This window comes from Mustela nivalis (assembly GCF_964662115.1).
Source record: "Mustela nivalis genome assembly, chromosome: 4".
Lineage (NCBI taxonomy): Eukaryota > Metazoa > Chordata > Mammalia > Carnivora > Mustelidae > Mustela > Mustela nivalis.
The window spans coordinates 48,989,819-49,009,226 of NC_139023.1; the positions used below are offsets into that span (position 1 = coordinate 48,989,819).

Below are 19,408 nucleotides of genomic sequence, written 5' to 3' on the forward strand. Positions count from 1 at the left end.
CCTGGAACTTTTTCTTTAGTCAGGGTTGGGATAAGGGTTAGAACATCTTGTGCCAATTTTGATAATGCTTCCCTTTTTGCTGAAATAGTTAATTTATTGGGAGCTGCTCCACAAATCTATGCATAGAAATTACCATCATCTTATCCATATTCCCTAATATCATTACCATTATAACCATTGTCAAAGTCATTGTTGTTGTAGATATCATCACAGTAGCTTCCTTGTGCTTTGGTCACTGTGCTTAGTCCACTACTCATATTATCTTACTGAAATTTCAAAATAACCATCTGAGATCATTATAATTTGCGTCCCTACTTCCAAGAAATTACATTTTAAAAAATGGCTGAGTTGATGATTGAGCCAGATTTATTTGATTCCAGAGTATGTGATCTTAGGAGAGAAAAAATATGAGAGAGAGAGAGAGAGAGAGAGAGAGCAAGCACTTGAGAGAGAGAGAGAAATGAAAAAGGAGGAAATTGAGAGAAGCAGAGATCAGAAAGAGAAAGTTCAGAGAATTCTTCACTTTAGGGAGATTCGCGATAGTGCATTAAATTTTACCTTATTTTAAAAATGACAGTGGGTAAAAGACCAATGCATGTATTGGCTTGAGAACCCAAAGATGTCCATGGAAAAGGGAGATGTTGCTTATTTGCAGTCATGAATTCTATTTTGCCACATATAATACTATATCACACTGGTTGGTTTTCTTTTCTGTACTAAATGCAGGTCTTTCTGATCTTTTTCCTTCTGGCCTCATTTAGTCCTAGAGTCAAAGAGAAGTCCAAGATGCTGTTTTTAGGTTTGGTTAAGTAATAATATGGCCTATTTGTAAATGGGCTTCTTGAAAGTATATTCACATACTTTTATTTCTGTTTACTTTTCTTTTCTCTACTTTTTTTTTAATTTTTTTTTTTTTTTTTTTTTTTTTTTATTTGACAGAGAGAGAGAGAGAGGGAGAGAGATCACAAGTAGGCAGAGCAGAAGGCAGAGGGTGGGAAGCAGGCTCCCTGTGGAGCAGATGAGATCATGACCTAAGCTAAAGGCAGAGGCTTAATCCACTGAGCCACTCAGGGACCCCTCTGTTTCTCTTCTTTATTTGATCTTTCCCTCATTTCTATCCTGGCAACAAATATAGTACAGAAAACATACAGATATATTAATCATATTTTAAATTTTGTATATATTATCATGTTTTGGCATCTTAAAATGCCTTTTTGGATGGGAAGAAACTGCCTCTCTCCTTGGGCTAGCCAATTCTTTGAGAGAACAAAGGATATAGCTTAGAGCCTTTCTGCCATGAAAACTAACCAATCTAGAGGCATGCCTTCTCCATCAACCCATACACTTCAGAAAGCAATATTCCTTTGCCTGAATCATCCCAAGGTATTGTTTTAAAATTCTTCAGAAGCTTCTCTTGTGTAATATGAAATTGGCCCCCATGAGCGAAAGGCAAGGGGAGACTGAAGAAAGAGGCAGTCTACTCCAGATTGGTAGGTGGCAGGTGTAAAAGGCAAGGCAGGTTTAATTTACATACAAGGAATATCTTGGCTGGTCTAAGATGATAGATATCCTTACTTACTAGCCAAATCTTAAAAGTTTATATAGAGGTTTTAACTGGGGCTAGTCACTTATACCCTCCCAATCGTCTCAACACCACATCACTATCTCAAGGCTATGTCCTTGGTGGAGCTTCTGGAAGCCAGAAAGGCAAACAGAATGTAAAACCAAGGACAAGGGAGGTTGTGGAGAGTCTCCAGTAGGAGGGTTAACTGGCAGTTAGGTTTTCTCTATGACCTCTCCCAATACAGAACAGGTTCCAGGCAACTAGAAACTATCGCTATAGCCCAAAGCCAGCTGAAATTAAACTAGCCAATCCTAAACAGTTACTTTGTCCTGTCTTGTCTTTCCTGTGGAAACCCGAGTAAAGACTCTAGTCTAAACCTGTTTGTTCCTGTTTCTGCTTCCTGACTTAAACCTGGTGTTTCTCCTGTGGCTGTGTGGTAAGACATGCCTCTTATATCTAAGGGAACTGTGAGTAACATTAAACTTTTCTTTCAATGCATTAACCTCTACATGTCATAACTCAGTTACCTTTGAAAATGAAGACCTAGGCACAGAATGTGTTTAAGGTAAGGAGTTTGTGGTAGGCAGATTCTAAAGGTGTCCTGTGATTTCCACCTCCTGGTGAGCATGTCTTTGTAGAACCTCCTCCCTTTGAGTGTGGGCTGTTTCTATTTCTATTGAGTGTGAGTTGTTTCTATACTGTAGAAGATGGCAAAGATGACAGATGCCACTTTTATGATTATATTCCATTATATAAGATTTTGTTTTGCTAGGAGACTCATTCTTGAAACTCCTTGTGCTGGTTTGATGAAGCAAGTGGTCATGTTGGGGAAGACTTCATGACAAGAAACTACAGGCAACCCCTGGGAGTTTAAGAGGGTGGCCTCCAACCTCTAGCCTCTAGATCAGAATGCAGCCTACTTGATATGCCTTGACTGTGATTTTGTGAGACCCTAAGCAGAAGTCTCAGCTGTTCAACAACTCCCACAGAAACTAAGAGATAATACATGTGTGTTTTTGAACTGCTGAATTTGTAATAATTTATTATTTAACAATAGATAACTAATGCATATTTGAGTATAATCTAGTTTCTTTTCCTTTTCTTTTACTCATTCATTCTAGAAGTCTCCAGTGACCCCCATCTTACTAATATCATGGATCCTTTACAGGCCCTTCTGTGACATTCCCACTTACACCTGTTGGACCTCTCTATTTCAGGGTCAAACTAGAACGACAAATCAAAATCAATATGAAACTTTTGCAATCTATACATGTCCAGGATGCGGCTAAGAGGTGGTGAGTCAGATCTGAAAGGCTAGTAGTAGGATCCAAACATGTGTATTTGGAGAAGATGACATAAGTAATTCTGGTGGGCATTTTTCAAAAGGAAGTACTATCCTGATCCCATCCCTTCTGGGATCCTGTGATCTCCTCAAAGATACTGTTCTATAAGATTCTATTTCTGCCTCACTGCCCTCCTTCCTTTCACATGCCTCCATGAATAAGTATAATCTACTTTTGTAGTTTTATGACTGCCCAAATGCCAATCACTTGCTAAATCTCCATTGTCACCCTTAGCATATACCTTGAGACTTAGAGGCCTGACAGCTTACTGAAAATACTCAGGTTGAGTGTTCCACAACCTTCTCTAACTCAGCACATTGAGAATAGAATTCACCATGCCATCTTCATTCCTCAGTCCGGTCTCTCATGATGTGTTCTCTTGGCCAATGAATGGCACCCCCTTTCTTTTAGACCTTCAAATCAGAAAATTATTAAATCATTTTAAGTCCTTTAAGTGACTGTCTATCATCTACAGAATGAGTCTGAATTTCTTAGTCTTCTGAAGCTTCTCCAAACCATTTCAACCCACTGCTATAGCTTTGATCCTTGCCCTTATGGTCTTACCCTTGATATTTATACACTGTTTAACTACTTGAAATTAACCACATTTACCATTCTGCTTCATACTTGATTCATGTTACCCTTCTGTAAAAGGTTTCCTGTGTCTATTCTTCTAACTCTCATCCGTATGTCATTTCCTCTTTTTCTGAAATTTTAGATATATCCAAGAGCTCCTTTAGAGGTACTAAATACGTTATGCAGACATTTTCCATTAGTACTTATCACATTTATTTACATATTTATATGGCTGCCTTCCTCTATTGGATCATAAGTACCTTGAGAGCAGAGCCTGTGGTTAATTTCGTTTTTGTACTCCCAGTGCTATGAGGTGTACTGAGCATATAAAGGGTGCTCAACTAGACTGAACTGTTGTTAAAATGACTGACAGTAGGTGTAAGTGCAGTAGTATTTGAGGCATGCTTAGCTCCTGTAAAATCTTGAAATGTAGGATATTACATGGAGAATTGGGAGAGAAGCAGTCAAAGAAATCAGTGACTTAAAATTCTCTCTTTTGTTGGCAAGCCCCCAAATCAAAAGACACAAATTTCTTTTGTTTGTTTGTTTGTTTTTGGATAGAGAGGTTGAGAGAGAAAGAGCATGCAAGAGCAGGGTATGGGGAAGGAAGGAGCAGAGGGAGAGGTGGAGAGAGAATCCCCATGCTGGGTATGGAGCCCCACGTGGGGCTCAATCTTATGACCCTGAGATCATGACGTGGGTTGAAATCAAGAGTTGTTGCTTAACTGACTGAGCCACCCATCTGCTCTTAGCTAGGTTTTTGGAAAGTCTTGTTACTAATTTCAGATAAATCAACCTAATTGGAATGGGGCAATGTGGAGTAGAAGGAGATGTATATGAGGGCTACTGAAGGGGAGAACAATCAGATAAAGACAGATGGATACAGGCATGCATTACAAATCCACAATAAATTCCTATGAATACATAACTTGCTGGTTCTGACTTTTCCCCTCTAAATTGTGCACTGGAGGGAAATTTCTAAGAAAAGTGAGTGGTGCCAGGTGTGATTAGGGTGGGTGTAGGTATTGCAAAAGTCCCTTATTGGTTGTCAACTGGAACAAATCAAAGCCTAAATTTGCCCTTTTCCTTTATCTTTTAAATGTACAGATAATTAGAAGGTGTCTTGGTTATTTTCCTTTCATGTTTTCCCAGAAGAATACTGCAGGTTCACTTTCTTAACTTTTCTCCAAATCTGAAATACAGCTAATGCTTAGCCTCTGGAAACTTCGAAGCTAAATTCCTGGTGTCTGTTCTGGAATGAAAGTTACTGCCAGAGAATTTTGAGAAAGGGAGAGCCATACCTTCCAGGCCATTTTTCATGGGATAAAAATTAAACCAGGGGGTTATAATGAAAGCAAAACAAAAGAAAGATGGTAGAGCACAAGCAGACTCCACATCTTATTTCTGAAATGTTTTAAAACATGGGCCTCATGGAAATCCGTTTGAAGAAAAATATTACATATAATTAAGTCAGATAGTTAGTAGGCAGATGTACTGAAGGATGGCAGATGTGTTTGATGAAGCCAGATGTATAAAAGCATTCACATGTGCGTTTATTCCTAGCCAAGGCCTTGCAGAAGTTAAAGGTGAAAGTAAATGTACATATAAATGTGACTGGTGACCAAAATGACACCAGTATTTAGAAGTGGGGTGATTTAGTTACCCTTCGAGTATTAAACCATAGAATACACAAGTAGTGGATAACCATAAAGGTACACAATCACTTAATGGGATGTGCTTGATCTTAACAATATTAGAATGCTTTCATGTTAGTAGCACTAACCGCTGCCTTTTTATGTGTGTGTGTGTGTATGTGTGTGTGTGTGTGTTGTAAAATCTTAGATTCCTCTTCCATGCCTCTCTTGTAATATTAGTTGGAGATTTTGAATTACTTTGTTAAGCTTAACTTTCATTTTGAGAAAGAACATTTTATAATTACTTACAAAATTATAAATGTACTTTCAAACATAATGTTTCTATATTCTCATATGGAATCAGGAATCATTAATAAGACTAACAAGAGGAAAAAATCTGTTTGGACCATGTTTTTATTTTATTCTGTGTTCTTATTCTCTCTTTGCTGGAGGGAAAGTCTGATGAGTTTTTCACACACTCTAAGTTGAGCAGGAGAAAGAGGGGTAAGGATAAGCTCATGAATGTGTCATAATCAATGTCTCTTGACACTTCCAAGCCCCATTTCTAGCGCTGGGAATTTGAGGGGAGGCACATCACAGAAAATTGGCCTTAGAACCTTAAATACCCAGGAATAACACTTTACGAAATAATCCTCTGACACTTTACAAACTGATAAATATCAAGCCCAGTCCCTTCCCCTCTCTTGCATATGACAGCGATGATGCAGGCTCTCCTTTGAGTAGACCCAGGAGAAGGTGGAGAGAGATATTCTCCAACTGAAGGAAATGCCTGACAGAAATAAAATTCCTTTTTTTTCCCTATAGGATAACGTGAAAGTGTTATATACATAAAGATCTATTTTATTTGAATTGAACATTGCAATTCATCAGCATACAGTGTGTGTGTGGTTAAACTGGTAGCACTTGCCTGTTAAAATAGAAAGTTCCCATTATCAGGTTAGCTTTTCTAATTCATTGAAATAAAAGTCCCAGAACAAAATAATTTGAGTTCCAGAAGTGGTGTGTGGAGGCTAGGTAGGAGGAATAGAGGATGTAGATCAGTGATTTTCAACTGTGGCTTTATGATAGATGAATCCATGGAACTATTTAGAAGTGCCAGGGTAGCAAAGCTTGAGGCCTACCCACAGAGATGCCCTGGGGTGGCGTTTCAGCATCAGCATATTTTCAGTTCCCCCCGGGAATTTGAGTATGCATCAGGCTGACAAACCCTGGGAGAGACAAACCAAGGAGGCGGAGATACTAATATTGCCCAGTGAAGTAGTTTCCTGTGGCAAAATGGTTTCCACAGGATATATGAGCTTAAATCCATTAACTATTCAATCATTCCACTTAGACTTCCTGCTCTGGTTCTGGGATGCCTGAGCACCCTTGCGTTATAACATGGTTTCTCTTGTTGGTTTGACTACTAAAAGTATGCTGACCGTGGTAACACTGGCATCATGGTTTATGAGACATGTATATGTCTCATTACATATGAGTCAATTAAATGACTTCCTACATTAGATTGTGGCCTCTTCTAAGATTGGTACAATTAGTTTTCCCAAATCTGCCTATTTCTGTCACCCTGAAAACTTCAGGTTTTAAGGCTATAGGCCAGATTAAAAACCCAAGAATTCAACTGAGGCATTGCAACATTGTCTGATGTCTTTTGTCTTCCCTTTGGAAAACAAACAAACAAACAAAAACCCTGAAAACGTTGTTATTAATACTATAGGCTAAGTGTTATCTTGGTAGGTACAACTAATTTTGGACAAGTCTTCTTACAATCTGACTAATTTTTGTTAACTTTTTGGAAAGAATTACTAGGCCCTGAGTGATTTCAAATAAACTCTAAAGGAGGTTTTCAGGTTCAAGTCATTGTATCAACATGCAGGATAAAATGAAATGGTCACAACTCTAAGAAAAGTTTTGATGTCATATGATCTCAGACATGTCATTTATTTTCTTTGGGCATCAATTTACCTTCATGGGAAACAAGAGGGTAGGGTTATATTGAAATATCTCTAGGTTTCTTCTAGTTTTTAAAATAATGTATCCCTATGTAACTATGTCCATTTTTTAAATAAAATTTTCATTTTATAACAATTTTAGGTTTATAGGAAAATTGGGATAATAGTATAAAAAGTTCACATATTATTAACATCTTACATGAATGTGATATATTTGCAATGATTAATGAATATTCATACATTATTATTAACAGAAGTCAGTGGTTTATCTCTTTCCTTAGTTTTTGCCTCTTTTTTTTTTTTTTTTTTTTTTCTATTTCAGGATCACATTCAGGATACCTACCACCTTATGTTTAGAAGTCATGATTCCTGGGGCACTTAGGCGGCTCAGTCATTTGAGCATTGGACTCTTGGTTTTGGCTCAGGTCATGATCTCAGAGTGGTTAAGATGGAGCCTTGCCTTGGGTCCTGCACTGGTTGTGGAGCCTGCCTGAGATTCTCTCTGTCCCTCTTCCTCTGCCCTTCCTCCTCACTCTCTTCCTCTCCCTCTAAAAGAAAGAAAAAGAAAGAAAGAAAGAAAGAAAGAAAGAAAGAAAGAAAGAAAGAAAGAAAGAAAGAAAGAAAGAAAGAAAGAAAGAAAAGTGGAAGGCATGTCTCCTTAGGCTTCTCTTTGCTGTGACCCTTTCTCAGATTTTCCTCATTTTCAATGACTTTGATAACTTAGAGGAGTACTAGTCAGGTATTTTAAACATGTGTCTTAATTTTGCTCAATATTTTTCTCATGATTAGACTGGCCTAATGAATTTTGAGTGTAGATCATAGAATCAAAGAGGTATTTTCAATACATTTTCTCAAGGGTACACTAAACCAAAAAGACTGATAAGTGATAACTATTGTTGTTGACCTTGGTCACTTGGCTAATGGAATGTTTGTCAGATTTACTCTCCCCTGTCTCTTTCTATACAGTCTGCCCTCTTTCAAAGCCAGTCACCATGGATAGCCCACACGTAAGAAGAAGGAAGTTTTGCTCCACAGCCTAGAGTATAGATAACCACATACATTGTTTGGAATACTTGGGCAAGGGAGATTTGTCTCTTCTTTCCCATTTATTTATCATTCCTTTATAACAACTTAGAGACATGGATATTTATTTTATACTTTAAGTTATAATTAAAAAAAAGTTTTTGTTGCTAAAATTGTTCCAGCTGTGTCTGCTGGAAGTTCTTTTAGTGGATTCCTGGGTCCCTTTCACATGTCCCCATTAACAATCATTTTGTGGGGAGGTATGTGTAATTTCTGTCACTACCATATGCTCCAGTCCCATCTTGTATATTTCGGGTCCTAATTTTAGAATAAAAAATTTCTCCAAGGAATTCTGGTTCCAGTTATTGGAGAATAACATTAAAAAACAAAATCTGGATTCTAGATGTACTCCTTGCTACTGGGATGCTGTTGCTTCTAGGTATGCTGAGCCAACAGAATGAGGAAATGCATGTTTATATATATTAATCTGTGTTTATATGCATATTTATAAATGTTTCTGTGTGTAACCATCTGTATCTATATTAAGCTAAACATAAATTCATCCTGATGTCTTGAATCTAACATAGATCATTCTAGTCTTTTCCACTCGCTTACCCACAACCTCTCACTCCAACAGTGAGAAACCTGGCTCCCACGATCGGCCATCCATTTATTTAATTGTTCAATTAAAATCTAAATATATAGCAGTATCAGAGCTCTGACCCCACACCCCAGGGGAAACAGTGTTAGAGTACAGTGCTTATGTATACTTTTTTTTGCCTTTATATTTATAGACTCCATTCATTTCTAAAGTTAGTTAGATTAGCAACTTTTCCCCTTTCTGTGAGCTTGTTTTGTACATTTGTAATATAATTAGATGATTAGATTATTTTGTCACATCCTGCATGCAATCCTAGGATCTTTCAGTCTCCTAAATGATGTTTAAAAAATTTGCATACATTAAGAGTTACTCTTTGTGCTATAAAGACCATGGTGTATTTTAATTTCTATTTTTGTGGACATTACTTGTGCTTCAATAATGCATTAATAAATTAAATCATGTATACAAACACCTTTGATACATAGACTGGTGATTTTCCAGAGACTTAGACTTTCTAGAAATATAGTCTGGAAAATTTTATGTATATAAAAAATTGCTTTTCTTCTACTATAAAAAGCTTGATTCCTAGTAACATTAATAAATTACTTACTTGCAATATTCTACAGTATAAATAAAATAATTTTAAAATAATAGTATCAACATTGCTACAAAAAATTAAATTACTAAGTGTACTTTAAGACTTCTTTTCAGTTATTATGGCCACTTGTATATTGGTTACTGAGGATGAATAGTCCAAATATTGTATTTTAATGTCACTTTAATTCACATCTCTATGATTATGTCATCAAGTTGATACATAGGTACATTTTTTTCAGTTTGTTTGCAATCTTAGTGATTGCTTTTTAAATATTATTTCATTTTTGAGTATGGAAACACAAGTGTGTAAGAAACAGACTATATTTAGATAAATACCACTTCTTTTCCAAAAATACCTGACTCCTCCATGTTTTTTACCTCCCCTACGATAACCTTTTTATTAGTTTTGGGGATTATCTTTACTATCTTCTCTTTGCATAAAACAGCAAATGCACATTTCTTCCCATTTATTACATAGAAGAATCACAGTATGTATCATGTTCTAGACCTTATTTATTCTACTGAACAAGTATCATGGAGCTCACTTTATATCATTGTGTAGAGATCTTTACCATTCTTCTTTCTTTTTTTAAAATGGCTATTGGTGTTCCTTCTTGTGAGTATATCATGGCTTGTTCAAGCAATCACTATGTATAGAAACCTGCCATTATAAATATCTCAATAGGCAGAGTTGCATGCCTAAGTAAATTTGTGCTTAAGTAATTTTTTATTTTTGTTATAGTTTGGGAATGATTTTTCTTTGTCAAAGGGTAATGTGTGTATATGTTCTAATTATGGCCAAATTCCCCAATAGAGGTGGAGTGATCATGTTTCCATAACCAATGTGGTGGGGAAGCACCTGTCTTCCCACAGGGTTGTCAGTGAAGTATTCTGTGAAACTTTTGGATAATGTAAACCAAACTGTAACAAAAATACAAAATTACTTAGGCATGCAACACTGCCTCACTCCCAGGTTCAGTCCAAAAGTTACATACATACTTATGCCAGACTGATAAGGGAGAAATAGTATTTCAGGGTAATTATGATATTTAATTTCATTACTAGAAGTTAAATTGGTCTTCTTTCCATATGTGTAAAATATACTTTCTATACTTGGCTCATTCACACATGTTTTGGGGGATGTTTTTTCCCCTCAAATTTTAAGACCTTACTTTTTTTGGAAACATTTTTTTGATAGAATTAAAAAATACTCTTGAAGTTTGTTCTTTTCATTTTACTCTCATTTTAGTGAAGGAATATTTGCCAATCAAAATGTTTCTAAAATATTTTTCTGTAGTTAGATGTATTGCTATGGTATTTTATTATTTCAGACTTTGACTTCTAGTTAGAAAAGTAGATCTCTCATCTTTTAAAGATATTCATTTATGTTTCTTACTAAAGATGTTATTGAGTTCAGTTTTACATTTAAATCTCTGATTTTTTTAGATTTTATCCTGGTACACAGTGTGAAGTATGGGTGTGATTTGGTCATTTATTTTCTTAATAACTATTTCCCACAGTATCCTTTGTCCTTATTGTTAGGGGTTGAATTGTGGCCTCCCAGAAAGAGGTGTTAAAATCATAACCCTGGGACTTCAGAATGTGATCATATTGCATATGATATTGTATATATCTTTATAAAAGGGGAATTTGGACACAGGTGGACACACACACAGGGAAGATGATGTAAAGAGACACAAAGAGAAATAGCTACTTAAATTCCATTGAACACCTGAGGCTTCCAGAATCTGGGAGTGAGGCTCTTACAGTCTTCAGAAGAAGCATAGCCTTGCCTATGCCTTGATTTCGAAACTTCGGTCTCCAGAACTGTGAGACATTTCTATAGTTCTGAGTCACACAGTTTCTGGTACATTTTTATGGCAGCCCTAGGAAGCTAAAATACCCACTGATGTGAGGTGCCATCTTTATCATATCCTATATTTTCACCGGCAACATGGGTGTGCTTATGAACTTACTATTTTGCTCCATGTGAACTGTCTATTCATGTATCATTGCCGCAGTATTTTAATTAAAGATGGTCTACACTATGCTTTAATATTTGGTAGAGTTACCTCTACTGTTTTTTTTTTTCTTTTTACAGTTTTACTCCATACTATTGCTTGTTTATTTTTCCATATGGAAGCTATCAAAACAACCAATTAAGCAAACTAACTCACTCCAGAAAAAAGAAGTTGCTATTTTTATCAGGATTACAGTGTTTTCTATTTTAAAGCTCATCCTAATCAGCCTCTTCAACTCATGCCCCTGGACCCTAACACCCTGTTAGCATCTCCCTGCTCAGTGCTTGTAGTTGCCTGGACTTTGGAAGTGGTTCCACGTGTCCCTGAAATGCTCAAATTCCTTGCAGCCTCTCCAAAGGCTTACAGACTCTCTGAAGATACTCCTACCCTCGGAAACAGTTCCGGGGGACCTGAGTGGCTCAGTTAGTTAAGCGACCACACTCTTGGTTTCAGCTCAGGTGGTGATCTCAGAGTCTGGGGATTGAGACCCTGTTGGGCTTCACACTCCATGTGAAGTCTGCTCAAAAGATTCTCTCCCTCTGTCCCTTCCCCACTCTCTCTCTCTGGAAAATAAATAAGCAAATCTTAAAAAAGAGAGAAAGAGAAACACTACTGGATACATGCTTTGTTTCCATAGTATGTATTAAATGGAATCATATTGTGTAAATATAAATTTTGAAGTTATAAAGCAAGATTTGTTATAAATGATCTATAAATCAGACTTCCAACTGACTTAGGATATAATTTAGGTAATACAGTACAGGGAAGAGAGTGCTGGATGGGCAGTTTTAAAATCTGCATTCTGACAGTCTATTGATCTATATATAATATAATTATATATCTATAGTTATAGATAATGTAATTATATTACATGGTATGATACAATTAAATGATATATTCATATTTTATTATGTATAATAAAATACATATTATATATTTATAATATATAAGACACAATTTATATAGTTAACATAAATGTAGTATACATAATTATGTTATATAATATCTAACTATATATAATTAAACTAATTTTGTGATTATAATACTATAATCAGATGTACACTACACTATATTTTTACTATATATAGCATAATCATAAAATTGGACTAATTATTATATAATATAATTTTACACACAATACTATATTCTTTATTTTATATACATTGTCTTATTCGAAGTTTTATGTACTAAAACAGTAACTTTGGGAGCAGCTGCCTAGCTTCACACATTTCTTAAAAAAGATTTATTTATGCATTTGAGAGAGAGAGAGCGAGCACATGAGTAGGAGGGGCAGAGGGAAAAGAAGAGAGAATCTCAAGCAGCTTCTGCTTTGAGCAGGAGCCCAACTCTGGGCTGGATCTCATGACCCTGAGATCATGATCTGAGCCAAAAACAAGAGTCAGACGCTTAACCCACTGGGTCATCCAGGTACCTCCCCCTCCTTTTTTAAATCACATTTTAGAATCTAAGATCAAGAGTCTCACTTACCAGATTATTGGGAGAATGACATAATAATAATGACAGTTCCTACTAGGATTTGTAGCTCTCTCCCTCATATGTCCCTACCTCTCTCCTCCCTGTTTCAATTATTTTCAACTACAGAGGCTTCTGTGCTCTTCCTTAAACAGGTGAGTCTTATTCCTGCCTTTGTCTTATTGCCTGATCATCTTCTCTGGCCATCAGTCCTTGTAATTTCACTTAACTCTGTGATCTCCTTCAAATTGTGAGCTTTAGTGCACTTCATCACATGGCCTTTCTTTATCACATCTGTATACAGTTGTCATCTTAGTCACTCTTTAAACCAAAACTGTTTTATTTTTCTTCATGGTACTTATATCTGAAGTTACATTCCCTATTATTTGACTTGGTCTCTCTTTCCCTGAGATATAAGCTTCCTAAGGAGAAAGATGTCGTTTTCTTCACTTTGACAGCCTCTGACTTATAACCATATATTAGATGCTTAATGAATATTTATTGAATAAAAAAATAAAATGATATAATGTGTGTGAATTGTTTGGAACATAATAGTTGTATAATGGACAATACCTTCTTTTTATTACTATTCTACAATAGCAAATTTTTATGGTAGTAACACTGAAGACACATGTAAAACATATTTTATTCCTTCCCAAAGGTCTAGATCCTTGATCTCTGGTTAATGATAACTTATATAATCTGATGTCATTGGATGAAGTGCATGTTTTGGGTGTTGTGTTTCCCTAGCTTAGGTCCTTTTGCATTTGACAAGATGTCACAGAATTTTTAAATGTTCCTTCTCTGTCATTTGTCATGCTGATTTCTTGGGTTCTGGGTATGCTCATATGTCCAATTATATCTGGGATGTTTGCTTTCCAGATGCCAGAAGAAACTACATCTCTGAATTTGCTTTTCACAATGGGATAGCCAGCCTGTAACAGTGCCTCACTTGGTGGTTATCGTTTTGCCAGTCAGGACTTAATGGTGCTCTCAGCTGAAATGGAGGATATTCAGGTAGGTTTGACTCCTCATTCTTTAAATGGAAAGGTCCGGGCATCACTCATCTTCTTTAAGCTTTTGCAGAAATAGTATAAGATTGAAGTAGAGAATTGCCTGTCCTGCAGAAAGTTTAGAAAAGCGTGCAGTTTGGGAAACTGCAAAGTTGTTTCCTACCAACTTTGACATTTCCCTGAATTGTTAAGACCCTGGTACTCAGGACCAAGGTGAGACATGGAATTCGGCCTCTGCAGTCATGGCCCTTTTGACAGCTATGATGAGAGGGTCTAATCACCAATCGCGGAGCATTTAAAATGCCAAGGAACAGGGCAAGTGTCAAAAGATTGAGAAAGGAACTAACATTCCCCAGACACATACTGTGTATATAGCACAGTACTGGGAGCTAGGTCAGGGACACTTTTGTAGCTTTAAGAGTAACAAATGCCTGACAATTATAATAATACTGCCTTAAGAATATCCTACTTCGGGCGCCTGGGTGGCCCAGTGGGTTAAGCCTCTGCCTTTGGCTCAGGTCATGATCTCGGGGTCCTGGGATCAAGTCCCACATCTGGCTCTCTGCTCTGCAGGAAGCCTGCTTCCTCTTTGCTCTCTGCCTGCCTCTCTGTCTACTTGTGATCTCTGTCTGTCAAATAAATAAAAAAAATCTTAAAAAAAAAAAAGAATATCCTACTGCTTTATCTCTTAGGCCATGCTATGGCCTGAATGTTTGTGTTCCCCCCAAAGTCATAGATTGAAATCTAACCCCTGCCTCAGATGATGATATTAGATGGTGGGGGCCTTTGGGCAATAGCTAGGGCAGGGTGGCAGAGCACTCAATTAGGGCCCTCATAGAAGCAGCTAAGAAAGATCCCTTGCCTCCTCCATCATGTGGGAGGACAGAGTGTCATGTGTCATGTCATCACGTGTCATGACATTGACAAGAACTGTCAATGAGGAGGCAGGCCCTCACCAGACATTGAATCTGCTGGTGCCTGATTTTGGACTTCCCAGCTTCCAGAAGTATGAAAAATAAATGTTTGTTGTTTATAGCCCAGTCCAGTTTAAGGTATTTTTGTTATAGCATCCCAGATGAACTGAGACAAGCCCTCCTTCTTGACTCTGTCTGGTATAGTGGTTCCCAAACTTTAGACATTCATGTGTACTACCTTTATTACCTTAGTCACATTTGAGTACCATAGACACTATTATTTAGTTAGTTAGTTAGTTGTTTTTCTAAAATCAACTTATGTTAATTTTGTAAGTCAATTTATTGTAAAAAAATATTATTTTGGGGGTGCCTGGGTGGCTCAGTGGGTTAAGCCGCTGCCTTCGGCTAGGGTCATGATCTCAGGGTCCTGGGATCGAGTCCCGCATCGGGCTCTCTGCTCAGCAGGGAGCCTCCTGCTTCCTTCTCTCTCTCTCTGCCTGCCTTTCTGTGTACTTGTAATTTCTCTCTATCAAATAAATAAATAAATAAATAAAATATTATTTTGGTCATAGAAAGTCACTATTAATTAAAAATTATTTTTGTAACACCTAAAATTACATCATATGTTACCAGTGAACTTGAGTCCTTACCTTATTTGAGAAAGACTGGAATCCTTGACATCAACTCCCGACTATGGACTGACAGATTTGGGCTTTCATTTCTTATCTGACTTTATTATGATATTGGGTCACCCAGTTGGTGTGTGTCCCAAGTTGTCCCAAATTGTCTCTTCCTCTATTTGCCTTCTATGTCTGCAACTGCAAAAGCAAAGCCCTTGGGGTTCCATCTTCTTCTCTTCCTTCTTGAGGTATGAATTTTCCAACCAAAGCTACTGATCCTTAGATATTGTCCCTGGCACATGGAAGCTACAAAGGAAAAAAAAAAAAAAAAGAATAAATGAAATAATTTTTAAATGTCTACTATGAGTGGCGCCTTGGGGGCTAAGTCAGTCAGCTGTCCAACTCTTGATTTCAGTTCCAGTCATAATCTCAGGGTTATGGGATCCAGCCTCATGTTGGGCTCTGTGCCCTAAAATGGACTCCACCCTTAGCAGGGAGTCTGCTTATCTCTCTCCCTCTGCTCTTTGTCCCCCTCCCTCTCTTTATCTTTCTCTATCTCTAAAATAAATAAATAAAATATTTTTTAAAAAGTCCAAATACAGTTCTAGATGCTTTATAAATCTGAACCCATTCAATACTTTCAAACCATTTATTGTCATCCCCATTTTACAGGTGAGTAAAACACACTAAAGAGAATGTAGGGAATGAGGAAAAGCAACATATGGGTAAAGGTGAGATGCAAACCAAGCTGTACCTGACAATAAAGTATGTGCTTCTTTCAGTAAAAATCCTGAAGAAGAGAGTCCATTGGCATTTCAAAGATATGATATGCAGAGCTGATAATCTCTCTTAAACTGACAAAAACTCAATCATTTTTGTGATTCAAATAGCTACAAAATATATGTGTTTCTGATTCAAGTTGCACTTAAGGCATAAAACGACTTTTTCAAAGAGCCATTTAATGTTCAAGAGCCTTTTAAATAGGATCAGTGACTCAAGGTGGCTAACTGAGAAGATCTATTTCTTGTTTCAGTCTTAAATGTGCTGAAATGATATCCAATTCATAATGCTACTATTGATATGCCCAGAGGGTAGAATCCTGTGACTACTTAATCTCATGTTCCCTCAGAGCAGAGGACTGCATAATCTTTCATTGTGTGAGGGCACCATAATTCATTCGAACATTTCTCTCTTTTTGGATATTTAGGTTGATTTCACTTTTTTTGCTTATATGAATAATCATGTTATTGTTGGTTGTAAAGTCCAATTTGAGAGCAAAAGATGTTTCATTTTTCAGTGGATTTCTTTTACAGTTTATGCATTTAAAAGTGTGTGTATGTGTTTTATCCATTAATTTCTTTTGTGTTGAAATCTTCAGTTTATGCAGAGTATGTATTTCTCTATTTGTATGGTGGCCTTTTCCTTATTGACTTGCAGTCTTCATGAAGACAAGGACCTTTTTTATGTTATTCAATGTTGTATTCCCAGATTCCAGAATAGTACCAGGCACAAAATTAGGCAAGATTAAATAAGAAAGGCCCCCTGTTTTTACCTAGAAATTATGCCAGTGATGTTAAGAAAAACTTTCCTTAGAATAAAAAGTTACACAAGCTAGCACTAAATTTTAATATCAAGTTCATTTTTCCTGGTCAGACAGGAAAATTATATGATTTCTAGGTATCACATTGATGTTATATAATAGATATTTGTCTGAATATCTTCTTTCTTTTTTTTTTTTTAAGATTTTATTTACTTATTTGACAGAGAGAAAGAGATCACAAGTAGGCAGAGAGGCAAGCAGAGAGTGGGGGGCGGGGGAAGCAGACTCCCGCTCAGCAGAAAGCCCCATGCGGGGCTCCATCCCAGGACCCTGAGATCATGACCTGAGCTGAAGACAGAGGCTTAACCCACTGAGCCACCCAGGCACCCCTGAATATCTTCTTTCTTAATGTAAACATTTAAATAAACTATAGAGAAATATAGATGTTCAAAATGTTCCCTTTTGGCCTTTGAGTTTTGAATAACAAAATTCTCTACAGAAATAAGAAATGATCAAGTGAATAAATATTTGTTTAAAAATAAGGGAAGTCCAAATTGCAAAGAATTTATGAGTTAAGGAGAGACAATTCATAATAAGAAGTTGTCATATAGGTCAACCCTCTCATTAAAAAAAAAGAAGAAGAAGAAGAAGAAGAAAGCATATAAAGGTTTGCATTGTGACAAAATTTTGCTAAACTTTTCAAGTTTGAAAGGTTTACTACATATCTAAATAAAAATCCTTAGAACACAGGCATGCATTCCCACCTACCTCCATATACAACACACGCCGTAGAGTCAAGAAACTATGCTTTACCTTCAGAGAGAATGCTGTTAGTGGTGATGGACCTTTCTTGAAGCTCCTACTATGCACCAACCACTGTGTTCAGCATTTAATATTTATTTATTTATTTATGCATTTATGTATCACATAATGTATTATTTGTTTCAGGGGTACAGGTCTGTGAATCATCAGTCTTACACAATTCTCAGCACTCACTATAGCACCTACCCTCCCCAGTGTACATCACCCAGCCACCTTATCCCACCCACACTCCTCCCCTCTAGCAATCCTCAGTTTGTTTCCTGAAATTAAGAGTCTTTTATGGTTTATTTAAAAGCTCAGTTAATTCTCTGAGATAGTAATTGTTATTGTATTTTACAAATGTGAAAACTGAAACACAGAACCATTAAAATAACCTGGTGGATGACAGAAAGCTCCTAAATCACAAGCAGAATTTTAACCCAAACTAAGAGTCTTAATCCTTGAACTGTAAACATAACTCCAGAAACTAAGGATTCTACACTGAGATGTATTTCCAGTTTTCCCTTCGTTGAAACACCAGTTTACAAGGTTTAGTGTTAAATATGTCCTGGGCCCAAATCTAAGTGATTTGTTATACACACTAACTCATTTAGACTTCAAAACAACTTTGTATGGAACATATTATTATTATTATTGTTATTGTTTCCATTCTGCAAATGAGAAGCTAAGACAAGCCGAAATCAAGTAACTTGAACTAGGTTACATGTTTTTTTGTTTGTTTTTATTTTCATTTTTAAAAATATTTATTTATTTGAGACAGAGAGAAAGAGAGCACATGTTGGGGAGGGGCAGAGAGAGAGAGTGAGAGAGAATCTCAAGCAGACTCCATGCTGAGTGCAGAGCCCAATGCAGAGCTGTATCCCACAACTCTGGGATCGTGACCTGAGCTAAAAATCAAGAATTGGCCATTTGACCAACTGAGCCACTCAGACTCCCCTCTTGTATTTATCTTTAAGGCATAATACTTAATTCTTACCTTATACAAGTTGTTACAGAAAATAAAGAATGAAATGGTACCCATTATCACCTAGTTCTCCTTTCTTCCCTAGGCATGGAATTTTCTACTTTCTAGTCCTCATCAGAGTTAGCTGGGATCGTGTAACCAGGTCTGAACAACAGGTTGTGAAGAGAAGTAACATCTGTCAGTATCAAGCTTGGCAGTAAAAAGGCTTCACATTTAAAAAGCAGAGTAGAAATATCAAAGTAAAGTGGTCACTGAAGCGCTAGATGGAGGACAACTCCAATAGAGAAATGCTGGGAATTGTAACATTTCTCATTTCTTATTTATTTGCATGAGAAACAAATAAAATGTTGCACTTAAAAAATTGAGATTTGGGGGCGCCTGGGTGGCTCAGTGGGTTAAGCCGCTGCCTTCGGCTCAGGTCATGATCTCAGGGTCCTGGGATTGAGTCCCACATCGGGCTCTCTGCTGAGTGGAGAGCCTGCTTTCCTCTCTCTCTCTGCCTGTCTCTCTGTCTACTTGTGCTCTCTCTCTGTCAAATAAATAAATAAAATCTTTAAAAAAAAAAAATTGAGATTTGGAGGTTTTTTTAATTACAGTTTAGTTTCATCTATCCTGATGAGTACTATAGCCAAAACTTCCAACTAACTTAATAAGGCTTGTATAGTTTTTATTACAAATTTGATTAAGGACAATACAAGAGAAGGAAGTAATAGGTTCACTTTACTTATAAATG

The 19,408-nt window shown here is 36.7% G+C and overlaps 1 long non-coding RNA gene across 1 annotated transcript; it reads left to right on the forward strand.

The window, feature by feature from the left end:
* Nucleotides 1–1,909: 1,909 nt before the first annotated feature.
* On the forward strand, nt 1,910–19,036 carry LOC309862999. The gene is made up of 3 exons (XR_014310840.1): nt 1,910–2,000; nt 13,685–13,819; nt 18,761–19,036. It is a non-coding gene; the product is annotated as an uncharacterized lncRNA (long non-coding RNA).
* The last annotated feature ends 372 nt before the right edge of the window (nt 19,037–19,408 follow it).